The 26,950-nt window shown below is 50.6% G+C and overlaps 1 pseudogene; it reads left to right on the top strand.

Annotated features, from left to right (window-relative positions):
* Nucleotides 1-1,834: 1,834 nt before the first annotated feature.
* LOC121443530 lies at nucleotides 1,835-22,690 on the top strand (annotated as a pseudogene).
* The last annotated feature ends 4,260 nt before the right edge of the window (nucleotides 22,691-26,950 follow it).

The following is a 26,950-nucleotide window of genomic DNA, read 5'->3' as shown; positions in this document are numbered from 1 at the left end:
CAGCAACATGGGTGACCCCGAAGCACCCACAGTATTAGTCTTCACCCAGCATGGATGATATTTTCCTATGACTACATAGACAGCATACAGAGACGACTACTTAGATGGAGCCCCTCTCAGTTAACCTTCCCAGCTATGCAGTCTACCGCCTCCCAAGACCCAAGGCCACATGCAGCTAGGGCCGAATTTCACGTAAATGGCTGGAGTCTTAGTGGCAAGTCAGTGAGCTTCCCCGGGCCTTCTTCTGTGAGAGGATGTGACGTGACCCTCCCCAGTTCACAGGCCCAGCTGTGACCCACACCCGGAAGCAGTAAGGCTGATCTGATGAAGACAGCTGCTGTGTTGTTCAGAGGGCCACATTCTACAACAAAGAATCCACATGCCACGTGGCCAGCAGTGTCCCAGAGGAGATGTCAGCACGTTGGGCCTCTTCTCTGACGTGGAGAGGCACTGTAAATGGCGATTTGGGGACTTAACAAACGAGGAGGAAAGTCAGCCCTCAGCAAACTCCTTGCTTCCTGCTCCCACAGAGATGCTGACACAGCCAACGGGGGAGACAAACGAATTAGAGAATTTTCAGTGGTGGCACAAACAGGCCTCGCAGCAGGGACAGCCCCCTTGTCTTTCAGAAGTGCTTGTCAGCTGAGATGTTTCCCCGTGGAACCTCCTGATCTCACCTGGAGTGAGAATAGGGACCACCCCCTCACTGCCCGGGACAGCCACATGGACTCCTAAGTTCCCTGCCTGAGCTTCCTCATGGGTCCACGGTCTGGCTCTTCTCGATCTCAAAGCAGCCGCGTGAGCCACCTGGGTGAGGTCAAGGTCAGGACTTTGACATTGCAGCGTCGTTAATGCAGGCTTGGGTCAGGTTGTAGAACTGTAGTTCTGCTTAAATCAGGAGGCAGCTGCTAAGAGAGGAAGAGGAAAAGACCTACAGGTGTGAGGGTTAGGGACCTTGACACTCCTCTCACGCTCTGTTCTGTTCCGGGCAGGCTGTTCCTACAGGGCCCACTTTGGGATGTGAAGGGCCTGCCCCTGCTGCACAGGTCAGACTCCAGCCTGACTCCGTTCTCTCGCTGGGGCAGAGGCGTTAAGAGTGGCAGACACTCTGCTCGGCATCTCAGCTCATTGGCACCCATCACGAGGCTCTGGAGAGGGCATTTCATAGGCTTCTCTGAGAGGTCAAGAAACAACCTCATTGTTCACAGCTCCTGGCAGGCAGGGCTGGCCCAGCTCTAGCCTTTCCAGCCACGCAGGCTGCGTACCTGACCCAGGACCTATTTATTTACCAAGGAAGAAAAACCAAGCAGCACCCCATCTGCTTGCCTGAGGTCTACCTGACTCCCAGAACCCTGTCTCCTCTGGGCCTCCTCTCTAGACTCTTCTTGCACACCTAACCTGCAGCTCATGAGAAAGGAAGTCAGACAATATCGTATTCTGGTTTCATATGGCTAACCAGCTGCTGCTCACTCCACTGGGTAAAGCAGTCCTTTCGGCTGCCGGCCAGAGGGTGGACAGACAGCACAAGGCCTGGTGACTTCCTTCGGCTCTTGAGCTTAGAGGGGGCAGGGCAGGCCTGTGGGACTGTGTGGCCACCTCTACTGAATACTCAGAGTTAGGCGAAATTTTAGTAGAGAAGGTTCTAGAAGGTGAGTACAGCCTCTGAGTGGGAGGAGGGCCTCCCCATCTCTCTCCAGCCCGAAGAACCCCAGGTTGTCTTTCCTCACCAGTTCTCACACTGATGAACCCACAATTCAGGAAAGGTGATTGCAGACCAACCCCAGTTGCCTGCCACTGCTTCTTCATCCCAGAGAGCTGGGGCCTGGGGCTCAGCATGTCCAACCTGAAGCTGGACTACCTCACAGAGACATGGAGCTTCCAGAAGAACGCCAAGGCAGCCAGGGTTGGTGGGAGTTGGCTCCTAAGAGCCTGCCCTTCCTCCGACAGGGTGCTCGGGAGTGTGGCATTGATGTCACCATCCTGATTCTCTAGCGGCCCTGAGTTGAGAGAAGTGTGAGAGAAACCTGTCCAGCAAACAGCCGGACCTTTCACACTCCAGGCTGGCCCTGAAGGAGCAGCCTGCCCTGTGCAGGGACAGCAGGCTGTGGGGGCTTCACCCAGAACCCACAGAGAGCCGGTGATGGCTCCAGCATCCCACACACTCGCTCTTCCTAGATAGAGACTAAAGATACACGAGGCAGGACTTTGACCAAGCACAGGGTTCTGACAAGGCCTCTGAGTGCCCAGCTTGGAGGGACATCTACTCCAAGGTATTCCCAAGCCTGGAGAAAGCGTAGCCAGGGCATTCTGGCTGCAGCAGCTTATCATTGAGGAGTCATTCTATGCCCGTCAGATGCTCAGCATCACCCCTGTGAGAAATCCTCTCACAGGGGTGATGACCAAAACTGCCGCTGACCAAGGTGGCTGGGAACAGAGCCATTTTCATCAAGACTCTTCCAAATCTCCCCCAAGGCACATGCTAGGGGCCACAGACAACTTTTTGTTTCGTCATAATTCCAGAGACGCAAGTTCTGTTTTTGGACATCACAACAGGACACTGTCCGTCTACAAAGTTCTCGCTATGCAATTAGTGTTACAAGATCATAAAACGTTTTCACAGTGCACTGGGAACGTAGCTCAGTGGGTAGACTGCTTGCCTAGGATACACAGACCCCATCACACCATGAACAGGACAAAATGTACATGCCTGTAACCTCAGCATGCAGTTCAGACGTTTAAAGTAATCCTTCACTCCATCGTGGGTTTAAGGCTAGAGACTGTGTTTCATGGAGAAAATCCATGTTTTAAATATGTTTCTGATTTTCCGTTTGTCCACATTCCTAAATGTCATGTGACTTTGAGACCTCAGGGTGAACAGGCTTGAATTCTAAAACCTTCTCAGGTCTCCAAGTAGCCATTGGGACATTTATATGTGTGAAATTGTGTCTTCAACCAACCTAAAGAGGCTTGCAGTGTTTTAGAGGTAACTGAGACATCTTGACTTAGGTCACCTTTTAGGTTGACCTCCAGTTAGGAAAAAGAAACCTGTATTTTAGACGGCCCAGGCTGTTCTCAGGAATCAAGTCTTCAAAGGCCTGCTTTGGCAGTGAGGACAGCCTCCTAGTCACCTTCTCACTGGCTCCTCTCCACACTCAGCTCCAAGCACCAGATATTCAAGCGGCCTGGACCCCAGGGGGTACACAGAGGTCCACAGTCAAAGGCAAGAGAGGCACAGCAGGCGTTGTTGAAGTTAGTGTCTTCGTTCTAACCCCCTGCAGTGAGGGGATTAGTGAAGTCGGGTGGACTCAGAGCCCTGAGCCACAGGTGTGCATCCCATAGATCCATAGATGTGGGTCAGGAACGCAGCAGGCAGCAGAAGGAAGGTGGTAAAATCTGGGTGTGGGTGGTGGGGCATGGACCTCCACAGAGAGCTGTTTAAAAGTCAGGGCCACCAAGCCCTAGCCAGGGCACCTTTTCATCGCAGAATCTACAAGCTCAAAGAAATCTCTCCCTCTCAGACACAAAAAGCTGAGAGTGTTGCTCCTGAGAACCTTCAGCCTGGGTGTCTGTGACAGATTTCGGCTGTACTCACATGCTCACCATGCCCACACTGTTGACGGCAGTGCTCGGGCCAAGGGACCGAGCCGAGCAAGCCCAAGTGTTGGCGGCTTGGCTCCCTGCAGGAAGCATTCAGCTTCCAGGAGGGTCAGAGAAAACATCCGGTCTGGGATGATCAGCAAGGACAGATGCCGGGAGGAAGCGTGAGAGCTTCGTGGGGCCAGGTTGAGAGGTTGCTCAGCACTGGCGATCACCAGTGTTTGATACACTGACAGGACTGTGGAGGGAACAGAGCTGGGAAGCTTGTATAGATAGGCAAGGGTTGAGGTCATGACGGAGGAAGCCAGGGCGGGGGCGGCCCTCTCTGCTGTTCTGCTTCAACCCGGCTATCGAGAAGGTGCCCTGGGACTTGGCATCTAACTGTGCTGGCTTCGGAGACAGAGCCTGAGACCCAGGGTAGATGAGAGTTCATGCCCTCTAGCACCCGCCAGCTGTTCTGCTCACATACGCAGCTGCAGAAGGAAGGGGGCGGCGCACACAGAGGTAAAGTAGGAAGAATCCTCGAGGAGGCCGAGCAAGCAAAGACTGAGCCTCTTCTGGTACTCCACAGACTGAGTTCTCTCCGCATCTCTTGTCCAGGCCCAGAAGCCCAGCTGACCTATTACTCCTGACCCTGCTGATGTACCCTCCCTCGGTTCCCTGCTAGTCCAAGCTGCTTCCTGGGCTACATTAAAAACAAAAAGGAGGCTTCCTATCTAGGAGGGCTGGGGCTTCAGGCAAGAACATCAGGCTGCTTAATGCTGGCCTTTCGGGTTGGTGAGACTCCCTGCTTTGTCCAGAGACCCCCCCTAATCCTTTGGGTAGTCATAGATATTGGGAGTTGGAAAAGCAAGTTCTGAGGGTCACCTGTCCTGGTCTTATCCTCCTGGAAGCTCCATCTTTTTGGTTTCTGCCGTCCTTTAACCTATTCCTCCATGCTGGGCTAAACCCCTTGAGAAAGATCCAGAAACTGATGATGGAGATGAAAAAAAGGTGCACAGTCCTCCTGACTTCCCACATGGGGAGGGAAAAGAGAAGACCCCCTCTAAGGCACCGCCCTGAGATCACCTGTCCTGGCCTCTGCTAACTGCCTCACAGGGGATCCTGATGGCCCAGGTCATGAGAGTATGAACGAACACACACACACATTCCTGGGGAGCCTGGGAAAAGTCACTCACCCTAGGCTTCCCAATGCCCCCATGGATGGACAGCCCAGGTTGGGACAAGCCCAGGTGTGCTCTGGGAAAGAGTCTTCCTAGCATCTGCCCAGGACACCCTCCTTCCAACAGTTCTCCACCAGCCTTTCTGCTTGCTGGGAAGCATAAACAATCCCTCCCCCCCCACCACCCCACATCCAGGAACAAGAACCCAAGAAACCAAAAGCCGGCCCATCTCCTCCTGCGCCCGGCTTTGTTTGGTGTGTTAATTGAACTGATTTTTGTTCCTGCTGGAGGATGAGAGGGAAAGCAGGTTTAACGATCGAAATGCAATTTGCATATAAAGCTATGAGGCGAAGCAGACAGATTTTCTATTACCCAGCCAATAACAGGCTCCTTTCCCGGCAAAATGGCTTTCTGGAGGGAATGAACGGCCCGTGTGGGGAGGGAAGGCAGGCTGGGCTCCAGCGAGGCTCCAGGAAGAAGGGCTCTGCAGCTGGAGCTGTGCCTGCCTGGCTCAGGAGTGTCCTCTCAGCAGACAGTGCAGCTCCTGGGAGAGGAGATAAGGCAGGCAACCTCCCCCGTCTCTGTTCGCAGGAGCAGGCCTGGCCTCTGTTTTGGTTCTCCTCTCTCCTCTTTGACATCTCGAGGAGACAGGCATGGATAGATGCCTGTCCTGGGTTGCCGTCGCTCCAGGGAATGGTTAGAGGTTGTATGTCGGCTTTCCAGATGAGGTTGAGAGCGTTCCTAAAGTCAGTGGTCAGGGTGGAAGCGTGCATGGGTGCATGTACATGCACGCTCCAGCTGCCAATGGCTGGAAGGTGCTGGAAGGTGCTTCCGACCTTCTCCACGGCGGTGACCAGGTCCGTGTGCACCTTTCTGCAGTCCACACAGAACTCAAGTGAGATGTGAGGTGTTGGCTTTGAAGTGGTCATTGTTTCTTGCCCACGTGTCTCCATTGCCTGGCCACGGTGGGGGAGAGGGTGATGGTGAAGGAATCTCAGTACTGAATGACGTACCGGGAATCGGCTGCCTGAAGAACACAGCTCTTCGCTGCTCAGTGACTTAGGGAGTTGGGCTGCCAGCTCAATTTAGTCCAAGGCTCCTGGCCTAGAGGAAGCTGCTGCCCAAGATAGGGAATAGCCATCAGGGGCAGAGTGGAGGGAGGAGTCACTGACTGCCCCAGCTGCAGGACCGTGGAGAGAGTGTGACTGTAGATCTAAAGAGCAGAGGACCCAAGGACCCCAAGGACCACCTGAAACAAGGCTGCCAACCACCAGTCACGTGGCATCCACAAGAGATGCCTGTGTTCCATGCCCAGAACTGTGAGGGTAATGTTAGTTAGAAACAAAATTTTGAAGTTCAGTAAAGAATCTTAAAATGAGATCATCTTGGCTAGAGAGTGGGTTCTAGGTCCCGCGATGGAACAGCTGGCCCTCTAAGTTCCACCTACAGCAGGTCACATCTGCATCAGACACGAACAAATGTCCCCAAACAACATTATCTGCCATCTATTTACACTCAGCTAGGTATTATAAAATCTCAAGATGATTGACAGCAAGGCAGACCAGGAGTTTCACTGGGCACCCAGCAGGGGCTGAGCTTTTGATATCACTTTCCGTGATAACGGTAAGTTCTGTAAATTTATAACGTAAATACTCCTGCAACTAAGCAAGACACTGGGGCAATTTGACTCCTAATTAACAGCTACTGAACTCTCTTTGGCTGCTCAAGCCTTGAGCAAACTGACCATCGGTCTAACAGCCAGCCAGCCATTCTTGTGCCAGTACAAGCTGCTTTCAGCAAACACTCCACGGATGCCTTGAGACTGCTATGTGAAATACTGCAGCCGATGTCCTGGCTCCTGAAGACACGGCCACAACCAGGGCTGTTTGAAGCAGTAAAATGTATGTATTTGTAGACACAAGCCTGATGGACCATTTCTACCTTGGCACTTCTACAGGAGGACATTGTGACTGATGGGTGCTAAGAGGCAAAACAAGAGACTGTAATTGGTCCAAAGTAAACAGGTACCATTGGTCCAAACATCCCTTCTCTGGCTATCTAAGGAGGCCACTCAGATTTAACTGAATCTTCTCTTGAGTAGTCGTCTTAGGGTTTCTATTGCTCTGATAAAACACCGTGACCCAAAGCATGAAAGATTTCATCTTTCATGTCCTGATCACGGTCCTTTATGAAGGGAAGGTCAGGGGATGAAATCAAGGCAAGACTGTAGGAGCAGGAAATGAAGCAGAAGCCACAGAGGACTGGTGCTTAGCAGACTCATCAACCTGATTCCTTATACCCCAGGGCAGCACCTCCTCCGCCAACCATCTCTGAGGAACACGCCCTACAGGCTTGCCCATAGGCCAATCATAGGGAGGCTTTCTCTCGATTGAGGTTCTCTCTTTCCAAAAGACTCTGGCTTGTGTCAAGTTGACATGAAACTAACCAGCACAGTGCCCTTTGCTCACTTTCTGCCATGTAGGGTGACCTGGAAGACGGTGGCAGCAGAGAGACAGGTGGTAGGAGAGTTGAAGGAGTTCCAGCCTTGAGTGGCAGCTTGATCCCATGGACAAGCCATTACAGGCACTGGAGACACTGCCCAACTGCTGTTCAACTGAAGATCCCACAACCACTATATAAAACAAACTATCCACTCTCCCACACACACACAATCCCTGAGCATGAGATCCTGATGGCAGGGGAGTGGGTTCTGATGGGTCTGCAGCTGAAAGATCCCAAGAGCTGGGGCGTGGCCAGAGCCCTATATAAGCTTCCCCGAGCACAATAAAGTGGGCATTCTTGTATCAATGAAGCCCCGTGTCCCCGTGTCTGTGTGTGTGTGTTTAAGTCTCCAGCTTAGTTCCCAGCTTGTGAACCAACCCTTTTAGAAGCTGAGGTGGCAAGAAGGATCTCAGAGCTGTGACACCTTCATTTCAGGTGTCTCAGCTCCAGAGCCATGAGGGGGTACATTTATCTCCAGATACCCTATTTTGATAAAACCCTGACTACTCTCTAATCATTGCCCTTTTCTTCCACGGGGGATACTTTCTGAAAAGCAGAGATCAGCTGGCTTCTCTGTAGTGGGCAGTCGTGCGTGTGTGTGTGTGTGTGTGTGTGTGTGTGTGTGTGTGTGTGTATGTGTGTGTGTGCGCATGTGCGTATGTGTGTGTTCATCTTTGTGTGTGTGATTGGTGTGTGTTCACCTTTGTGTGTGTGGTTGGTATGTGTGTGTGTTCATCTTTGTGTGTGTAATTGGTATGTGTGCATTCATCTGTGTGTGTGTGTTTCTAAGATGTGTGGCTCGTCACAGCCACTGTCTGGCTCTGATAGAGACAACCAACTACAGGCTACATGATTGCATGTGAACACCACTGTATCCCTAGGTCATGAGTCTGTGGATGTTAAAATATGATTCTTATATTTTATATCACTAAAAACTGCTCCTCTTTGGATACCTCTTTTGGCCATTTGAAAATGTCAAAGCTGTCTCTGGTTGTCAGACTCTCTGGGGCACTATTGGTGGCCTGCTCTTCGCTGCAGCTGTGGTTTGTGACCTCTGAGCAAGGAGCATCACCAGAAGAGAAGAAGTGTGAAGGAGGCAGACAGCAGGGTCCCGGCACCTGCTCAACAAGGAGTCAGTTCTCAGCTCAGATGTCACCCAACTTCAGCTGGGTGAGACCACACTCCCAGGGCTGAAGCCCAATGCCCCTCCAGAAAGGGTCCCTGGCTGTTCCCACTTGATGAGCATCACCCAGCCCCCGCTGGCCCCCACATAACTGGACTTTAATATGGAATTGTTTTTTACCATTACAAGAAGCAGCTTGAGACAGCTGAAATAGCTCCTGGTGGGCAGATGTGGCATGCTAATTGCCACCTCCTGGGATCCACCTCTTTCCTCTGTCCACGCAGTCAAGAACCTGGCTGCTTTGGAATGGGAAGCATTGTAGCTGTAGACTTAATGTCAAAATTAAAAATAAAATGCTGTCAAGAGGGGTTTAATAAATCATGCTCTCCGTATAAGATGCACTGCCATGCTGGGAAAGAGGGTGGGTACCGAGTCTACACTACCTAGAAAAGGGCTGGCAATTCGAATGCTGAAAAAAAAATGAGAGAAAGATGGAATCTGGAACAGAAAAACATTGCTCAAAAATTGGGAAACCTAAGAGCGCATATTTAGCAGCACGGATTTGTTAGATGTTTTGTCAACACTGAACGTGCGTGGCTATGTGAGATCTTAACCGAGGGAATCCTAACTGAAGGACAAACAGGAACTATGTGTATCCTGAAATCCTTAATAACTTGTTTTACATTAAAAATGTTTGTACAGGGCTGAAGAAATGGATCAGTGGTTCTGAGCACATACTGTTCTTGTAGAGGACCTAAGTTCAGGCCCTCAAGCACCCACACTGTGGTTCAAAAACATTTGTGAGTCCAGTTCTGGGGAATCGGATGGATGCCCTGTTCTGGCTTCCATGGGCTCCTAAACACGCATGGTGCACATATATACATGAAGACACATACATAGGCACACAAAATAAGATAAATAAATATTTAAAATGTCTGTACAGAGGTAAAACAATGTGAAACATTTCCATCCAGAGTGGAAGGTGCCTCTCAGCTCGCTCCTGATTCTGGGATTTTGGTACAAACTTCTGTTCTATGGTGTCCTAAGGAATCATCTGCCAGGGCACCGGTTGGTCACAAGGACACACAGCTGAGGGGACAGCAAGGACAGGGGTTTATCAGGTGTGTGTGGGGGGGGCAGTATGCCTATTCTTCCCTGAGGCAGGTGGGGACACAGGATAGAAAGCCATGGTGTGAACTGGTCATGGAGGCATGGGTGCTGGTGGTGTGTCAGGAGGAGCCCAGGGCTAGGACAGTTGTTAAGGGCGGCTGAACAGGCTAGCCTTCAGCACATGGTGCTGCTTCTGCAGCAAGAACGGCCATTGCAACAGCTTCTCAGCAGAAAATTCCTTCCAGAAGTGCAATGAGCAGTGTGAGGCACCCAGGCTCTTTGCAGCCTGCGATCTTATCCTGGTTACAGTCCTGGCCTGCGACTCTTTGCAGCCTGCGATCTTATCCTGGTTACAGTCCTGGCCTGCGACTCTTTGCAGCCTGCGATCTTATCCTGGTTACAGTCCTGGCCTGCGACTCTGGTAGAGCAGAGGAGGAACTCAGTTCTGTGCCAGTGTCCACAGTGACTGTCTAAAAGTTGAGTGTGCCACAGCCGTATCATAGCAAGCAGTTGGCACTTCTTGGCTCTTTTCCTGTCTGCTGGCTCTCACATTCTCTCTACCCCCTCTTCTGTGATGTCCTCTGAGCCATGGATGACGGGAGGCTGATAGCTGACCCATCTCACTGTCGGTTATACTCGGCACTTTGACCAGCTCAGCGTGAACCACAGCTCACTGCAAAGGGAGGCTTCTCAGACCAAGAGAGCAATAGATCTGTGGGTTTAAATGTGTATATATATATATATATATATATATATATATATATATATATATATATATATAGTAGGGTATAAACGTATTTAGAAGGGAGTTTGACAGCATAGATATTTAACAAAACAACAGTTGGTTTGCACCTAGTGCCCCTGATTGCCCAGTTAGTGTTCTGAACAGGCTCATAGCACGAGGCATAAAATCTAAAGATGTGTGTGTACCAGTGATAACCACACAACCATGGGCATGTAAGCAATCACACCAACTTCAGGAGGTTATAAATAACAACAACAAAAAGTAAAACTAAAAAGAGGACATGGATTGGGAGGGAGATGGGCTGGGTGAACTAGGGCGATGTGATGGTGGACAGATGGGAACAATACACACTGGATAAAGCATAAAGCTGTCAAGGAGTGAATACTTTATTAAAAGACAGTCTAACTGGATAAACCGGATCTTAGAGGTGAGAAAGGCAAGGGAGCATTCAATACATTTGATCCCATGAAGCACTGCCTCTCATCCTGAGAGAAACACACATTTCAATCAATAACCAGGGGCCTACACTGATGTGTTTGTGAGTCAGAGTCCAGCCTCACCAAGGCCTCCCAGGCAGGGCAGCCCTGTTGTGGTCAGCTCTGTACATTTTTATCAATTCTTACACATAAAAGAAAAGGTTTAAAGATGCAGGGTGCAGTATTCATGGTGCAAGCTGCTCACTTGTGGTTCCTAGGGGTCACCGTCCAGTGTGTGGTACTTAACCCAACCTGACCCTGGCTGCACCCACTGCAGGGGCCCATGCTGGGTGACCAAGGCTCACAGCAGGAATGTCTTGCCAGGAGGATCTGACAACTGGGAGGAGCCAGGCTTCCCATGACTCCCAGCGGGGCTTGCAAAGGCTTTTTGACACAGAGGGCTTCTAGGATGTATCATCCTTCAGAGACCGGCTGGCAGCTCCCTCCCCCCAGGTTGTTTTAACACAGTAGTGCTCAACCTTCCTAATGCTGTGACCCTTTAATACAGTTCCTCATGTTGTGGAGACCCACAATCATAAGATTATTTTGTTTCTATTCCATAACTGTAATTTTGCTACTGTTACGAATTATAATGTAAGTAAGTATCTGACATGCAACCCCAGGGGTTGCGACCCACAGGTTGAGAACCACTGTCCCCATGGGTTACACTGGCTTCTGAAGCGGCCACCACTGAGCACTTTGGACTGAAAGTTGTGTATGGAGAGATTCCTTCTAGGAACAGTGGAGGCAAGGGAAGGAGAACTAGTCAGGGAAATTCCGCAAGGATCAGCGTCAGAGAGCCGCTGTAGCCTCCACAGCCCTGGACTGCTTCTGCCATACTGCTCCCTGCACAGGCCAGAATCCTCTAGAAGGCTCCCAGGCTTGTCTCATGACTTCCATCTCTTCCACTCTAGTTTTGGAGGACACTACTGCACAAGCAACCTCCATCTACATGTTCCCCTTGCTCAGTTCTGCCCAAGACTTCACTGTCCCTAGCAGGATGGTTGTCAATAAGCGATTCCTCTGGGATCCATGCCAGCCTTCCACAAGTGTCATGTGACCAGCATCTAATGCAGTCATTCCTAGAGTCTCAGAAGGCAGGAGCTTTTGACAGCCAGTCACATCCCATTCCGAGATCAGAGAGATGGGAGAGGGCCATGTTGCTTGCTTTCTTGTTTGTAGTCCAGATTTCTCCTCTCTCAGACAGTTCAGGATCCCCTGCCTAGGGAATGGTGCTGCCCACAGTGGGCTGGGTCTTCTCGTACACTTTATTTTTTTTGTTTAATTAATTTATTTATTTATTAAAGATTTCTGTCTCTTCCCCGCCACCGCCTCCCATTTCCCTCCCCCTCCCCCAATCAAGTCCCCCTCCCTCGTCAGCCCAAAGAGCAATCAGGGTTCCCTGACCTGTGGGAAGTCCAAGGACCACCCACCTCCATCCAGGTCTAGTAAGGTGAGCATCCAAACTGCCTAGGCTCCCACAAAGCCAGTACGTGTAGAGGATCAAAAACCCATTGCCATTGTTCTTGAGTTCTCAGTAGTCCTCATTGTCCACTATGTTCAGCGAGTCTGGTTTTACCCCAGGCTTTTTCAGACTCAGGCCAGCTGGCCTTGGTGAGTTCCCAATAGAACATCCCCATTGTCTCAGTGTGTGGGTGCACCCCTCGTGGTCCTAAGTTCCTTGCTCGTGCTCTCTCTCCTTCTGCTCCTGATTTGGACCTTGAGATTTCTGTCCGGTGCTCCAGTGTGGGTCTCTGTCTATGTCTCCTTTCATACACTTTAATAATGAAGGCAGTACATCATGGACCAGCTCACATGCCAACCTGATCTAGGTAATTTCTCATTAGGACTCTCTTCCCAAGCTGATTCTAGGTGGTGTCAAGTTGACAGTTAAAACCAGCCCGTACAGAGGTGGGCTCTGCCGGCCCGGTTTTCTCATCCTGCATCCTGTTTGCTCTGGCCAGTGACCCAGATGCCACACTCCTCTGCTTCAAGACCCCACACTGAAGTCATTGTTTCAGGATTGAAGCTAGGTTGGGGGACAAGTATTTCCTAGGTAGACAGACAGAATTCGCAGCCAAGCTTTCCTAGGGAGGAAGGGGTCAGGCATGGGCCACATGGGCATATGCAGACATTGACAGGGTCTCCATGATCTTGGGATGGTTCTGTGTGGGAAGGTGGATCCACCCGGCTGGTGGATCTTCTGGATGCTTCTTCCTACTAGAATGTTGCTGAGAAGACTGCAGCATTGAGGGGAGAAGGAAGTGTGAGTGGTGCAAGACCCCCAACTGTGTGGAAGCACCCCCTCCAATAGCAAATGTGCAAGACCCCCAAATGTGTGGAAGCTCCCACTCCAATAGCAAATATGACTATTTGTAAACAAGGTCTTGAGGAGGTGAAAATTGAGCCATAGGACCCCTAAGGCGATGCTTATCTAATAAACTGGTGAATTTGGACACAGTCAGATGCCAGATAACGTGGAGACAGGACTCAGGAAAATGTGACTCTTCAGCTGTGGTTACTGGTCTCAACCACTGGCCAAGGATTCCAAAGGTGACAAGTGTGGATGCTCCCAGGAGTGCAAAGCAGAGGTCCCCTGTGAGCATTGTGTCCCCAAGCATTGGGAATAGCTCATTTTTGTTGCCCAGGTGCTGGGGTCCTGTCACAATGTCCAGGGTCCTTCTACCGACCCGGCTGGTGGCTGGTCAGTCTCTCCCCAGATAGATGTGTCTTGGAACATGGTAAAATCAGGGAAAAGATGCAGGCAGCTCCAAAGAGGACAGTGCCATAGTGAAACACCATCTCTAAGGACAACCAGAAGAAAAGGGCTTTTGGGAGATCAAGACTAAAATGACGCCGTAGGGTAGGATCCCTGCCCAGCTGGCCCAGGCTGGTCTCTGCTGCTCTCAGGGATCTGGTGAGAGTAACATGAATGCTGAGGGCTTTCTGGGCACCAGGGGTATGTGTGAGTCTCCACAGGAGAGACCAGGAAATCTGGGAAGCCACACATTCTGAGCCCTGACTTTCCTGACTTTCTGTCGGCCTTGAGCCTTGAACACAATCGAGTCCTCAACATTAGAAGGAATTGGAACAAACCCTCCCGAAGGGTGTGAGCAGCCCCCAGTCAGGTTTGTCAATGAGTCATGTTAAAAAGTGAAATCATTGACAAGTCTTAAATTTAAATCAGGCATATCAGCTCCACCCTGCCCCCGACTTCGTTCCTTGTGAGCTTGTGAAGTGACCTGAGTCAGATGACCATGGCAAGCCATCTTTAGAAAGGTGTCCATCCCTATGAATACATCTTTCCTCAGCTGATCTGAATGAGGACATCCTGATGCTCCACGCCGGAAACCATGGTGAGCAATGACCTGGCAGATGGAGAAGGTGTGAGCTCCCCTTGGCTAAGCACCTAGGCTAGCCTAGGGCTGTTCCATATTCAGTCCTGAGAATCCCCTTTGCAGATAACCTTAGGCCTGACCACAGGAGGGTCCCTCTAACTCCCCATGCACAACCGCATCTCCACAATGGCCCCCATCTACACTGCATGTCTTCTCCAGCAGCCCCCCTCTTTGCCATGCATGCCCCATCTCCTCTGCATACCCACATCTTTATCAAACATGATCCCAACTTCACCACACAGACCCTATTCCTGCCACACAGATCCCATCTCTGTGACGGTCCCTATTTCTCTAGCACACAGCACCTAGCTCTACTACACAGCCCTGACTCCCACTAAAGGTACCTCACCTCTATTCTTAATACTCCTGATCTCCATCATGCATGGTACCCCATCTCTATCACACACAGACCTCACCTCTACCAGTCATGCCCCCATCTCCACCACATACACCCAATCTCTGCCATGTAGGCCCCATTTCCACTACACACAGCCCTGCCCCTGTCCCACAAGTCCTGCCCCTGCCCCACACAGTCCTGCCCCTGCCTCACACAGCAGTACTCCTGCCCCACACAGCCCTGGCCCTGCCCCACACAGTCCTGCACCTGCCCCACACAGTCCTGCACCTGCCCACACAGCCCTGCCCCTGCCCACACAGTCCTGCACCTGCCCACACAGCCCTATACCTGCCCCACACAGCCTTGCACCTGCCCCACACGGTCCTGCACCTGCCCCACACGGTCCTGCACCTGCCCACACAGCCCTGCACCTGCCCACACAGCCCTGCACCTGCCCCACACAGCCCTGCACCTACCCACACCGTCCTGCCCCTACCCCACACAGCCCTGCACCTGCCCCACACAGCCCTGCACCTACCCACACCGTCCTGCCCCTACCCCACACAGCCCTACACCTGCCCACACAGCCCTGCACCTGCCCACACAGCCCTGCACCTGCCCCACACAGCCCTGCACCTGCCCACACCATCCTGCCCCTACCCCACACAGCCCTGCACCTGCCCACACAGCCCTGCACCTACCCACACCGTCCTGCCCCTACCCCACACAGCCCTGCACCTGCCCACACAGCCCTGCACCTGCCCCACACAGCCCTGCACCTGCCCACACCATCCTGCCCCACCCCACACAGCCCTGCACCTGCCCACACAGCCCTGCACCTGCCCACACAGCCCTGCACCTGCCCCACACAGCCTTGCACTTGCCCCACACAGTCCTGCACCTGCCCACACAGCCCTGCACCTGCCCACACAGCCCTGCACCTGCCCACACCATCCTGCCCCACCCCACACAGCCCTGCACCTGCCCACACAGCCCTGCACCTGCCCACACAGCCCTGCACCTGCCCACTCAGCCCTGCCCCTGCCCTGCCACTGCCTGCATGGCCCTCGTTCCTTCCTCCTTCAGGTTTGGTGAGTCAGCTCTGCAGCTTCTCCTGCCAGGTTCGGCTGATGATTTCCCTGTTTCCTCTGAAAGGAGAGAACTAACTCTTTGTGCAAATGCTACACAAAAGAGCCCTGAAACCTGTCTGTAGCAAGAACTTTAAACTCATTTGTGAATCTTTTCATCAAACGCAAACAGTGGCTCTGAATTGATGAAAATCCCACAAAGAGTGCCTCTTCCTTTGGGAGTTTAGGAGCCCACGAGGCTAGCAACCGATGTGTGTGAGGACAGGCTCCAAGGGTGTGTGTGTATGTGTGTGTGTGGTATGGCATATATTAGAGGGGATGTGTGTGTAAGTATGAGTGCACCTGTATGTAGAGGTCAGAGGTCAATGTCAGGTGTCTTTTGGTCATTCTCCATCTTTTCTTTTGAGGCAGGATCTCACCCTGAACTTGGAGCTCATTCCGTATTACAGGCCAAGGCATGACTGCCTTGTATACAGACTCTTTGTCAGGGACAGCAAGGCCCCCGATCCAAGGTGCTTGGGACATGCAGCCTTGGTCTTGTCTGCAGTGATGGTCATCCAAACGGCTAACCCAAGAAGGGAGTGCCCTGGGCTATGAGCCCATCTTTCCACCATTAATCCTCAGTCTCCTGCAGCATGACAGGCATGGCCCTGTGCACCAAATTCCATCCTCCTAGAACTCATAGTACAAGAATGCAGACCCATAGACCAGAGCTCTGGTGCTGCTGACACCCAGATCAATGGGCCAGGGCTCAGGTGGTCCCGAAGGATGCTGAGATTAGCTTCTGCCTACTTCGGCTTCAAAGGTGCACCCCATCCAGTGTCTCTCAGAAGCATTCCAGGAGCAACCCTAAGGAAGGCAACCTCAGGTCCACCGTAGTGGCCAAGAGTGACCAACGATAAAGTGAGAACACTAGTTGGGCACCTAGAAACCTATCTCTCTGGCTTGTTGGAGTGAGTGAGGTTGGAGTATAAAGGGAACAGGCTGGCTGACTAGTCAGATCCACATTAGGTGTTTGTTTCTGCAACCCAGGCTTTTCTATAGCCATAAGTACATAGCTCCAAGGATGGAGTCTGAGAGGGAGGGGTGAGCTCTAGCAGACAAAGCCAGCGGGCTTACCCTTGCCATACCACTCTCAATGTTAAGTCCTGTCAAATCCTGTTCAAGTTGGCCAAGCGCTAGCTCGACTATCTGACAACAGACAGGAGGTCACACTCAGGGTGATATTGAGATTAGTATTTAAGTCAGTTCATTGGAATACTACAGATAACCTTTTATCACGTGCCTGGGCCTCATCCACTTAGAGGTTGTAAGAGAAGCCTAGGTAGGGCTCCCTCAAAGGTCCTTCTCCCAGCATCCAGCAAGCGTGAGCTGGTGAACTGTCGTCAGTGCCTCCCTGCTAGGCAGCCAGCTCAGACTCCAGCATTTTCTTAGTCTCTCTCTCCTCTTTCTCCCTTCTCTCCTTCTCCTACCCTTTTCTTCCTCTTCTATCTCCCTCCCTCCATCCATCTATCTCTCTCCATCTCTGTCTCTCTCCCTTTTCCTCTCTCCCATTTTCCTCTTTAGCTTTGTTTTTCCCTCTCTCTGTCTCCCTCTGTCTCTGTCTCTGTCTCTGTCTCTGTCTCTGTCTCTCTCTTTCTCTGAAGAACCCTGCCTTTTATACCTCTACAAGGGACACAGACTAAGAAGAATCCCATCTTGTCACTAATTCTACCTTTAACTGGACAGGCCATTCCCAGTCCTAAATACTTGGTTTCGGGGTCCAAATAAGATCACACAGAGTGTAGATGGTCCAACTGCCCTTATACTCAGCCAGGAACGGTGTCCTTGTCCCTGTCTCTGGATCTGTGACTTGGGGATACCCTATCCACTTCTCAGCTCAACGCTGCAGGTTCCTTGGAGTCTCATTTTTGCTTTAGAGGGTGACCTTGTTCCAAGTCTTTAGGCTGCGTTCAGTTCTATTAAATCTTCTACTGTTACTTAGAAGGGAAACAACTTAAGACTTAAATAATTTATCTGGTTTCCACACAGCTGGCCTTTTGTGAAGATTCATTTGCTAATAAGGACAATGGACTTAAGAAGCCTGTGTTGGTTTGGGGCAGGGAAACATCTCCTCGCGTGTGCATCTCCTCTCTTCAGAGACTCTTCCGCTGTGTTGGGTAAAACAGCCGTGAGCTGCTTTATTTCAAGCTCTTCTCACGAGTTAGTTTTCAAATGCTCTACAGCCTGGGTGGATGGTGTGGGGACCTCACAGCTGTCTGTCTATAAAATGGGTAGTTCTTTCCCCGGGTGCCAGCTCATGGGCTGCAAAATGAGACAGACTCTCTTTCTGTGAAGTTCAGCGAGGTCCAGACCAGAGAGCGCTCTTATTACATCCCATTCAAGTGGAGCAAGGAGAGGCTGCTCACTGAATGCCTCCACATCTCTAACAGCACACTTGTTTATAATTAGAGGAAAGAATCTGCATAGAGACAATTAATATAACATGGTACCAAAAATCAAATTTCCCCTTTGAATAGCTTCCTCAATTTTGTTCACGGAAGTCATTTCCCTTCCAAGCTCTTTGTTCCTTGAAGAGGGGGAGAGCCAGCATTTACTGCATGCGATGACCAGGGCCAGCATTTACTGCATGTGATGACCAGGACATCCCAGTGTGAGCTGCTCACCTGGGTGAAGGCATGGCACAGAACGGGAGGACGTCTCCCTTGGCCTCCCTTGAGAGCTTGTGTGGGAGCAGAGTCTCCCCTGCAGTAGTGCTCCTGTCTCCCCCGGAGCATGCCGCATCCATGTTGCATACAGACTGTGAGGCACTGGAGACCTGATGGAGAACATAGTTATTAAGGATGCTGTCCACCGTATCTGGACAGCTCTTTAGCTTGGCACAAAATGGAGGACTCCCTTTCTCAGTCTGGTCACCTCTTCTCTGTCTAACCTTATTTGGGGAGTGTCTCTAAGCTCAGAAGCCCGGCCTCACTTGGAGCACGACCCTGCATAGGGCTCCCTGCAAACGCTGTGTGACTCAGCACTTAAGTCCCGCTCTTTCCCTCATCCCATATGATAATTAGGCGCCGTGTGATGGCCAATCAGCCATTCCCACTCATAATCCCAAGAACCCTGGAACACTAAAATGAGCGGTGTCTCTCTGAAGCAGACTCCGGGAAGTTCTTTCTGTCACACTCATGGCCATGCTCACTTCTTCTGCTCTGTTTGCCCTTGAGGACCGGTGGCCAACAACCCCAGGGGAGAAGGAGACCCACAGAAACCCACACTTCACACAAACTGCTGGCCTGAGACTCTATCCTGAAGACCCCTGTTGTTCAAAATCAGTGCCTGGAGAGGTGCAATTAGTGTGGGTGGTCGGCTTGTCTGACACTTCCCGTGTAGGCTCTTCTGTATTTGCCCCCATCTCAGGTGACAGTCACGGCAGAGATCCTCCACGGGCTGGTGCGCTTTCTGAAACTGACCAGTGAGTCCTTCTGCCCTGGACAGAAGGTGGAGATGGAGATGAAGGGCAGAGGAATTGATAGGTATTTATCCTTCTGCACCAGTCTGTTCTCTGCCATTCTCCCAAGGCCACCTTTCTGGTAAGCTCTCATCCCTCAAACAAGGGGAACAGAGTTCCTGGTAAGTCTTGGGACTCCAAAAGGGGGTTAGAGACTCTTTACAATGCATGGGAATGCAGGGTGCCAAAGCCACCCACTGTCGATCACAATTCAGGACAACGTGAGAGGGCAGTCACACGAATCACAGCAGAAAGACAGACGCGGCACCATCTCTAGTAGACATGAAGTCTATACCTGCCGGGTATAGAGGCAGAGAGGAGAGAATGGTTTACAGGGGTTGGCAGAGTAGGGGAGGTATCCTGTAGACAGAGATTCAGTAGTGGGTCCTAAAACCCAGCTGGCTCGGAGAGTAAGTCCTTGTGTTCTCTGATACAGAAGGGTTAAGATGTCATATGGCATAAATCAAAACAACAGGGCATTCAAACATTCTCAGGCCAAATCAACAGCCTGTAGTGATATTTCATTTGTATTTTAGTAAATAAATAAAGCTTGCCTAAAGATCAGAGAGTAAAACAGCAACACTGGTCAGTCTTACAGACCAGGCAGTGGTGACACACACCTTTAATCCCAGTAGCCACACTAGTTTGCCATAGAAACCAGGCAGTAATGATGCACGCCTTTAATCCCAGTCCTAGAGAGGAATGTAAGACAAGAGGAGACAGCTCTCTGACACAGTCTCATTCTGAGATTCCTGGAGGCAGAATCGCCATTTCAAACTGAGGTGGAGGTAAGAGCCAGTGGCTGATGTTCTGCTTTTCTGACCTTCAGCTTGAACCCTAATATCTGTCTCTGGGTTTTTATTAAACTGCTTCAACAAATACATGCAATGATTATCATCAACAAAAGGCAACTGAATCAAAGGGGCTGGAGTGGGATGTTCAGTAACTGAGATGCTTGCTGCTTATATATTAGCTTTTACTTTCAATTTGGCAGAATCCAGAGTGGCCTGGAAAGAGGGAAACTCAACAGAGGACTTGCCTAGATCAGATTATCCTCCGGACATGTCTGTCAGAGATTATCTTGATTGATGATTGATGTGTGGTAGAGTCAAGCCCACTGTGGGCAACACCTTTCCTATACAGACCCTGGTCTGAACCTGAGCCAGGGGAGAAAGCCCCTAAGCAATATTCTGCCACGGTTCCTGCCCTGACTTCTTTCGATGATAATCTGCCACCTGGTAGTGTAAGTCAAACCTTTTCTTCCCCAAGTTGCTTTTGGCTAGTATTCTATCGCAGCATAGGAAATCCCAAACACTGCTTTCAGAGACTCGAGGTCAGTTCCCAGCACCCACGTCAGGCGGTTCACAACCACCTGTAACTCCAGCTCCAGGGGATCTAACACCCTCTTTTGGCTTCCACAGGCACCCCCCCCATACATGCTCCACCCTCAAAATAGAAAATAGAAATAATCTAAGGAAAGAAAGAAACCAAAAAGTAAGCCGGTGTTGAGATTTCCTAAGTCTGCCCTGAGACTTCAGAGGCGGCGTGGAGGTTTCAGCATAAGCCTGTCTCCTCCTATAATTGGACAGACACAGCACCGCTGATCTCTCTGACTTACCTACCGCTGGCAGAATGATTAGGAACAATGAGAAAGTGAACAGCCACTGCGAGGTCCAGGCCGCTGTCCCTCGGAGAGCCTGGAAGCCGGCCAGAGCCCTGCGCTCCGAGATGTGGGATGCTGGCTCCTGCTCCAACTGTCATGTAACTCAGCCGTTATGTTCTGCACAGATTCATGCCCCATACCTTCCCCTGGGGCCAGCTAACACGAAGTGGTTCCTGAGCACTAGTCTTCTGTGTGGGGATTCGGTGATTCATGACAAGGTAACAGCCAGGTGCCTGAGAGCCAGAATCCTGCTTTCAGAAATTCTTCCTGAAGATGTCTTAGAAATAAATACACATGGGACACTTTCTTACAGGGCTGTTTGTAATTAGAAATATCAGATATACCTGTTGTGTGATGTTTTATATTTTGGATTTTTGGGGGACCCATCGCCCAACCTCCAAATAAATCACACACAGAGGCTTATTCTTAGTTATGAATGCCTGGCCTGGCCTTAGTTTGGCTTTTTTTTTTTGCCAGTTTTTCTTAAATTTAATTATCCCGACTATCTTTTGTCTCTAGGCTTTTATCTTTTTCTAATTTCGTATGCCTTATTTTTACTTTTCTTCTTAAGCCCATGGCTGGCTGGGTGACTAGCCCCTTATACCAGGGTCAAGGGATCAGAGAGCAGCTCTGGAACTGGGGTCAAGGCTGGAGCGAGAGGAAAACTCTCCCCCTCAGAAAGGCATGACCTTGGACAATAGTGACTTGGACCCAGGACCCACTGCCCGCTCTCCTCTGCTTACCCAGCCAGCAACCCCAGTTCCAGCCACTTCTGTCACCACCTCCTCCACACAATCCCTGGGGCCTGTACCTTCTAGGGCAGTCCTGTGCTGAGCATCACACATGACCACACAAGATACTCAAGTTTAATCAGCAGTATTTTCATAAGGAGCATAGGGGAGCCTCCTGGTCCCGGTCTCCTTCCCAGACCCCCAGGCTTGTCTTCCAGCAGCGGGTCCAGGGAGATGTTGGGCGCAGAGCTATGCGCCTTCCCTAGGGCTGTGGTCAATGGCCAGGAATGGACTTTGAACCTCTCAATTCCCGAACTGCGCCTGAGTGTGCTGGGTGACATCAGAGGTGAGAGGTCATCCCTCATCCACGGATTCCTAGCGGGTTCGCACCAGGTGCTGGAGAGGACTGAGGGTGAGCAGTGAGAGAGGAGGATGCTGGGGGACGGGCATACTCACCTGGTGCTCATCCGAGAGGAAGCGGGAAATGCCTGATGCCAAGCTCTCAGGCTGGGCGAATGCTATGATCTTTGTCTTCAGCCTGGAGGATGAAAGCAGCTTCCAGGCTGTGAGTCCATGTATAGCTGAGCTCCCCTCGCAGGGAAGGATGAGGAGGTCTAGTCCTGGCTCTGGTTGGGACCCAGGACAGGATCAGTGTCTCCTCTCCTCCAATGGTGGGTGATGCTTGAGCTTGGGCTTGGCACAGATGTGGGACGCTACAGCTACTGGGAGACCTATGCTGCCTGTGGGCTTGATGTGGGCCAGGTCTTCCGGGAGGTGGTCCAGAAGGTGGTAACTTTGCACAGGTGGCGGCAACTCCTGGCTGCCTGCAAGTCCCTGCCCAGCTCAGCCCCTTCTACTCCTGTAACAGGGCAGGCTAGTAACGGGAGCCACACTAGCGACTACTCCTCTTCACTCCCATCCTCACCCAATCCTCACCCAGTGTTGGACACCAGGAGCTCCAAGCTGAGGCGGCCACTCTGGCTGGGTTAAGCACCCCAGAATCCCTACACCGAGCAGCCTAGCAAAGGACCAGCCTTTTTGCAAACCATGGGGCAATGACTCTGAGAAACGGAGCTTAAAAGGTCAGGGAGAGACAACAGGGAGTGGGCGAGCCATCCCCATTACTCTTTCTGGTCATGGCTTCTACTCTACCCTCCTGATTTTGCTTTGGGAAGATCATCTGGCCCAGGGACCATCCAGATTGCCTTGTGGCTTGACTCCTTCTCAGGCTACTTCTGAGAGCCCAAAAGCCTAAACCCTCTTTGCCCCTTGGTAGGTGCTAACCATCACCGTTTGCTTAGAATGTTCCAGGTTCTACTGCTGGTTCTTGTCAGATGTACATAGATGAGGCCATTCCAGCCTCCTTAGACAGGAGTTAATGGCTCTAAAACATTCTTAACGCCTCCCCTATCTTGCTTTTGTCTTCCATGCTGGGTTCTTCCCTCCTTACAGTAAGTATAAATTCAAACAGGAACACACATGACAAGTGTCCTTGGGGGCCTGCATTCCAACTCATTTATGACATTGGTGATAAACTCAGTCTTATGGTTTTGGTCAAGTGACCAAACAATCTTTAAAGAAATGTATTGTCAGTGTCTCTCCTGATCATTTTTTTGCACTCTTCTCTCATTTTGCAGTTATTTGGGCTTGGAGACATCTTTAAGAAACATGTCTAAGTTAGTTATGGAAGCTGTCAGTCTTGTATTTCTTTTGGGTGATCAGGGCTGAGGTAAGATGAAATCAGGATCATTCTTCTTCCACAGATTCTGGAACTTCGGCAGTGTTCTCAATATCATGATCTTCCCGTTTGTAGCTTACAGCAGTGAGGTTCTCACAGGTCTCTGCAGAGCTTCTGTTGGGAAGGGTGCAGCAAAGCCCAGTCTTCCCGAGTGAAGTTGACATGCACATTGTCGTAGGTCACTGCACCCTTGTCAGGATCGGCTCCCGTGCTTTGGCAGGTCTTCTCTACTTGGCACCACTCTTGGGAATGGCTCTCTCGGGGCAGGGGAGACTGTTTGGGCCATCTGCTCTGTCCTGTGAGTAGCTGCACATATTTTTTTTTCTCTTTGTCCAATATTTTTTTTTAGAAGTTAGTTTTGGAGCTGATTGTGTTGCCTGAAGAACATTCCTATTATCGATCTTTTCAGTCTCATGATTTACAGTGCTCAGTTCTGGGAAGAGAGAGTCAGGTGGAGACACTCTGTAGAGCCCACCTTAAACATGCCTTGTTTTGGTTTCTCTCTTTGTTCTTTCAATTCTTGAAGCAGCTTTTGTCTTCCTTGTATTTTTGGAGGAGGGCTTTCTGTTTGTCACTCATAACCATTTTCTCTGACTTCGTTTGCTTCTGGCCTTTTCTGGAGCTAGTCTTGAGACAGCTCAGGCATATTATCAAGACCTGCATCTTTTAGTGGGTGGTTGAGACCTTTCCAGTTGGAGTGCCTCTTCATTCATATCCCTTGTCTCTGTTTTCCTTATGAGATAATAACTTCCTTTGAGAAATGTTAGCTCTAATCATTTCGTGCTTAAATCTTTCCTAAGCCAACTGGCAAATCATGACAAAGGCATCACTACTTGACTACATGACTGTAGACCAGGATGGACACTTAGGCAGGGCTGGACCTGGTGCAAAGGCTATGGAGGGCTTCTGCTTACCGGCTCACATACATATGCTGTATTTTCTTTACTTAGATCCCTTATTGTTATTCCTATATATGTACTTATAGTCATGGATATTTCATGCATACACGTGTTCAATATACACAGACAAGCATATATAACTCCTGTGTCTTATTGGTGACTGTGCTAGGCTTTGCTTTCTTGTCGTTTTATGATGTTAGCACATAGAACAGATATTACCCTTCACGTGTAAAATGGTGACATCTTCTTTTTTGTATAGCATCTCACACAATTTATACCTACTAATAGGAGAACAGTACTTATATTGAAATATAATTTTAAGTATTAGCCACCTTGCTATGTATATACAATATATATTACGTAGGATTTTTTCCTATTCAGAGTTTTATACGTTATAGTTCAGATAATTAGAGATATAACAGCTTAAAAATGGATACAGCATTTGTTAAATTCCAGGCCTCAGGCTGTGGCTCCCAGTCAGCCATGAGCGCACTGGGAATTCACGATTCTGCTGTTTACCGAATGGCCAAGCAAGGATGACAGTTAGGTTAAGGGTGTTGAACTGACTTTTACCTAGGGACGGATTTGTGGAGAAATCCAAGGTCGAGGACGTCTGGATCTTGCTGATGGCAAAGACTGAGTGTCTCCAAAGGGAGAGAAGACCTTGGCATCCCCAGCCTGTGGTCTGTGAGAGAGGGAGTGCTCACCCTGCTCGGCCGCAAGAGGACTGTTCGCTGCTTCTCCAAAGCTTAACAGTGCAGCCCTGGTACCTCCCTCCCCACATATCAGCACGGCAATTGCACTCAGCGGCTCCAACCGTGAGTAACACACTCAGGCTCCAAGGCTAGGGCTGTGTACGCCATGCACATGAACAACTGTGAGCAGGCTGGGGCCAACTCTGTAGCAGCCTGGCTATGGGAGGCCCACACGCCATCCCCACTTGCTAGTCCACACCTCTTACCCTTTTTTCCAAGCCTATAGGCTTTCTGTAAGGCTCCACTTTCCAAATTCTGGAAGCTGTGACCAGATCTCTGTTAACTGAGGTCCCAGCCCAACAGCCTTGTTTTCTTTCCCTCCTTAATGCTTCTCAGATTGAAGGAAATGTTTCCTGAAGCTTTGGGAAGGTAGCAGGCTTAGGAATGGGACACGGAGGGGGATGGGAGATCTGAGAACAGTAACCTCCCTCTTTCTTCATTCAGATGAAGCAAGGGCAGAGGGAGGCTGTGTGATATGATTAAATTGTTGCCAACCAAAGTCACCTTGGCTTGTCAGGCCCCACGAAGGCCAGCCTTCAGGCAAGCAATAAAGCCAATGTCTGCGCAGGGCCCAGTTCAGGGATCTTCAGCAGTGAAGGTGATGGATGGCAGTATTCAGGGACAAGGGACACCGCCGGAGGGACAGGGCGGGAGTCACTTTTCTCAAGGAGGCAGAGAAGCAATCTGGGAGGTCTTGGGCCTGAAGTCCTAGTAAGCTTCTCTGTGGAGGTGGACTCAGAGCCCAGCGTGTGTGGGGTCTCAGTAGATGCTGTTTTCCCCATCCTGGATGTTGCTGAGCAGAACTGGCAGTCACCTTAAGCCTGTCCTTGTCACCTTCCAAGGTTCATACTCATGGATGGCCCCATTTGCTAATTTTAGGGTAAATCCGAGTCTCAGAAAGGATTCTTGGAGGCAGGTGAACCACAGTTCTGCTGGGGAGTGCAAAGGGAGAAGACACAGGGAAGGGAATTCTGGGAAACTCAGGTAGGGATGGCACATTGCAGCCTAGAGTACCAGAGACAACCCAGGAAGACCAGGAGGCCTGAAGGCCCTTCTGTCACCCCTGCGAAGCAGGTTCAGTAAATGCTTGGCACACTCTTTAAAGGCAGCGATGTCACATACAAAGTCACCCTAGGTGAGTCAGGATCACTGCTCACAGGATCCATGAAAGCCCTTCTCTGTGGTGTAGGTACTGGCAGCAGACAGACTCAGGCCCTCTTCTACCCCTCCCAGGACCTTATTCCTCTCACCTCCCTGCCCATGGTTTTAGACTGAGTCTGATCTCCCAGGCTGTCGTCCTCAAGGGTGCATTCAAGAGTTCTGAGAACGGAGCAGGAAGAATAGCTATGGAACATCTAGCTATCTTTCAATCTTGTTGGGCTTGGAAGACACTAAAAGCTCCTCCGTTCTGGGCAAATATTGATCGAAAAGAGGTCTGATGCCAGCCACACAGAGATGAGGGGTGCTGAGCCCCACAGTGTCTGTGCTCTGGAGATGTGGTAGCCAACCAGGCATACCTCTGCTCTTTCTCTCCAGAAAGGGCCAACCCTGCTAGCTTCATATGCTCAAGGAGAGCCACATAGGTAAGTCAGAAGGGGGGGACCCGCGCCCCAAGTCAAAGACTAAGGGCAGTTCAGGCAAGATGCCGGCAACCTAGACAGCAGTAGCACATGGCTGCCTATGGGGAGTTTCCCAGGTGGAGTCCTTGCACTAAATCAAATCCAAGCAATGCAAAGCATGCATTTGCTAGCTTTTGTTAGCACACATATCTGCAAGCTATATTTAAAATTCACCTTCAAGCTCATAAATTTCCTGGCTAGTAGAGCTGATCTTCTGTGCAAAGGTTGTGAAAACCCAGGAGCCAGCGGGAAGTTGTTCAGATTCTCCAGAGTGGGCATTCTCGCTTTGACCAACGAAATCACAATGGATCGCTGCACACACTGAGCGCAGGTCCCATACAACTCATTGTAGATCTGTTCACAGGAAATGGAGACTGGATAGCCAAGTGACTTTTAGAGAAATTCAGGAAGACATCACGCAGCTGCCGAAGGAGACAGACGCCCTGGAACCTTTACTGGTAGGCCACGGCCTCGTGGTGATACACAGATTAATAGAAATGGGTT

Source organism: Microtus oregoni, unplaced genomic scaffold (assembly GCF_018167655.1).
Source record: "Microtus oregoni isolate MIOR12 unplaced genomic scaffold, Mior012 000109F_ref0000275, whole genome shotgun sequence".
Taxonomy (NCBI): domain Eukaryota; kingdom Metazoa; phylum Chordata; class Mammalia; order Rodentia; family Cricetidae; genus Microtus; species Microtus oregoni.
Note: the sequence above shows the minus strand (reverse complement) of the source record. Positions and strands in the feature narration are given on the sequence as shown.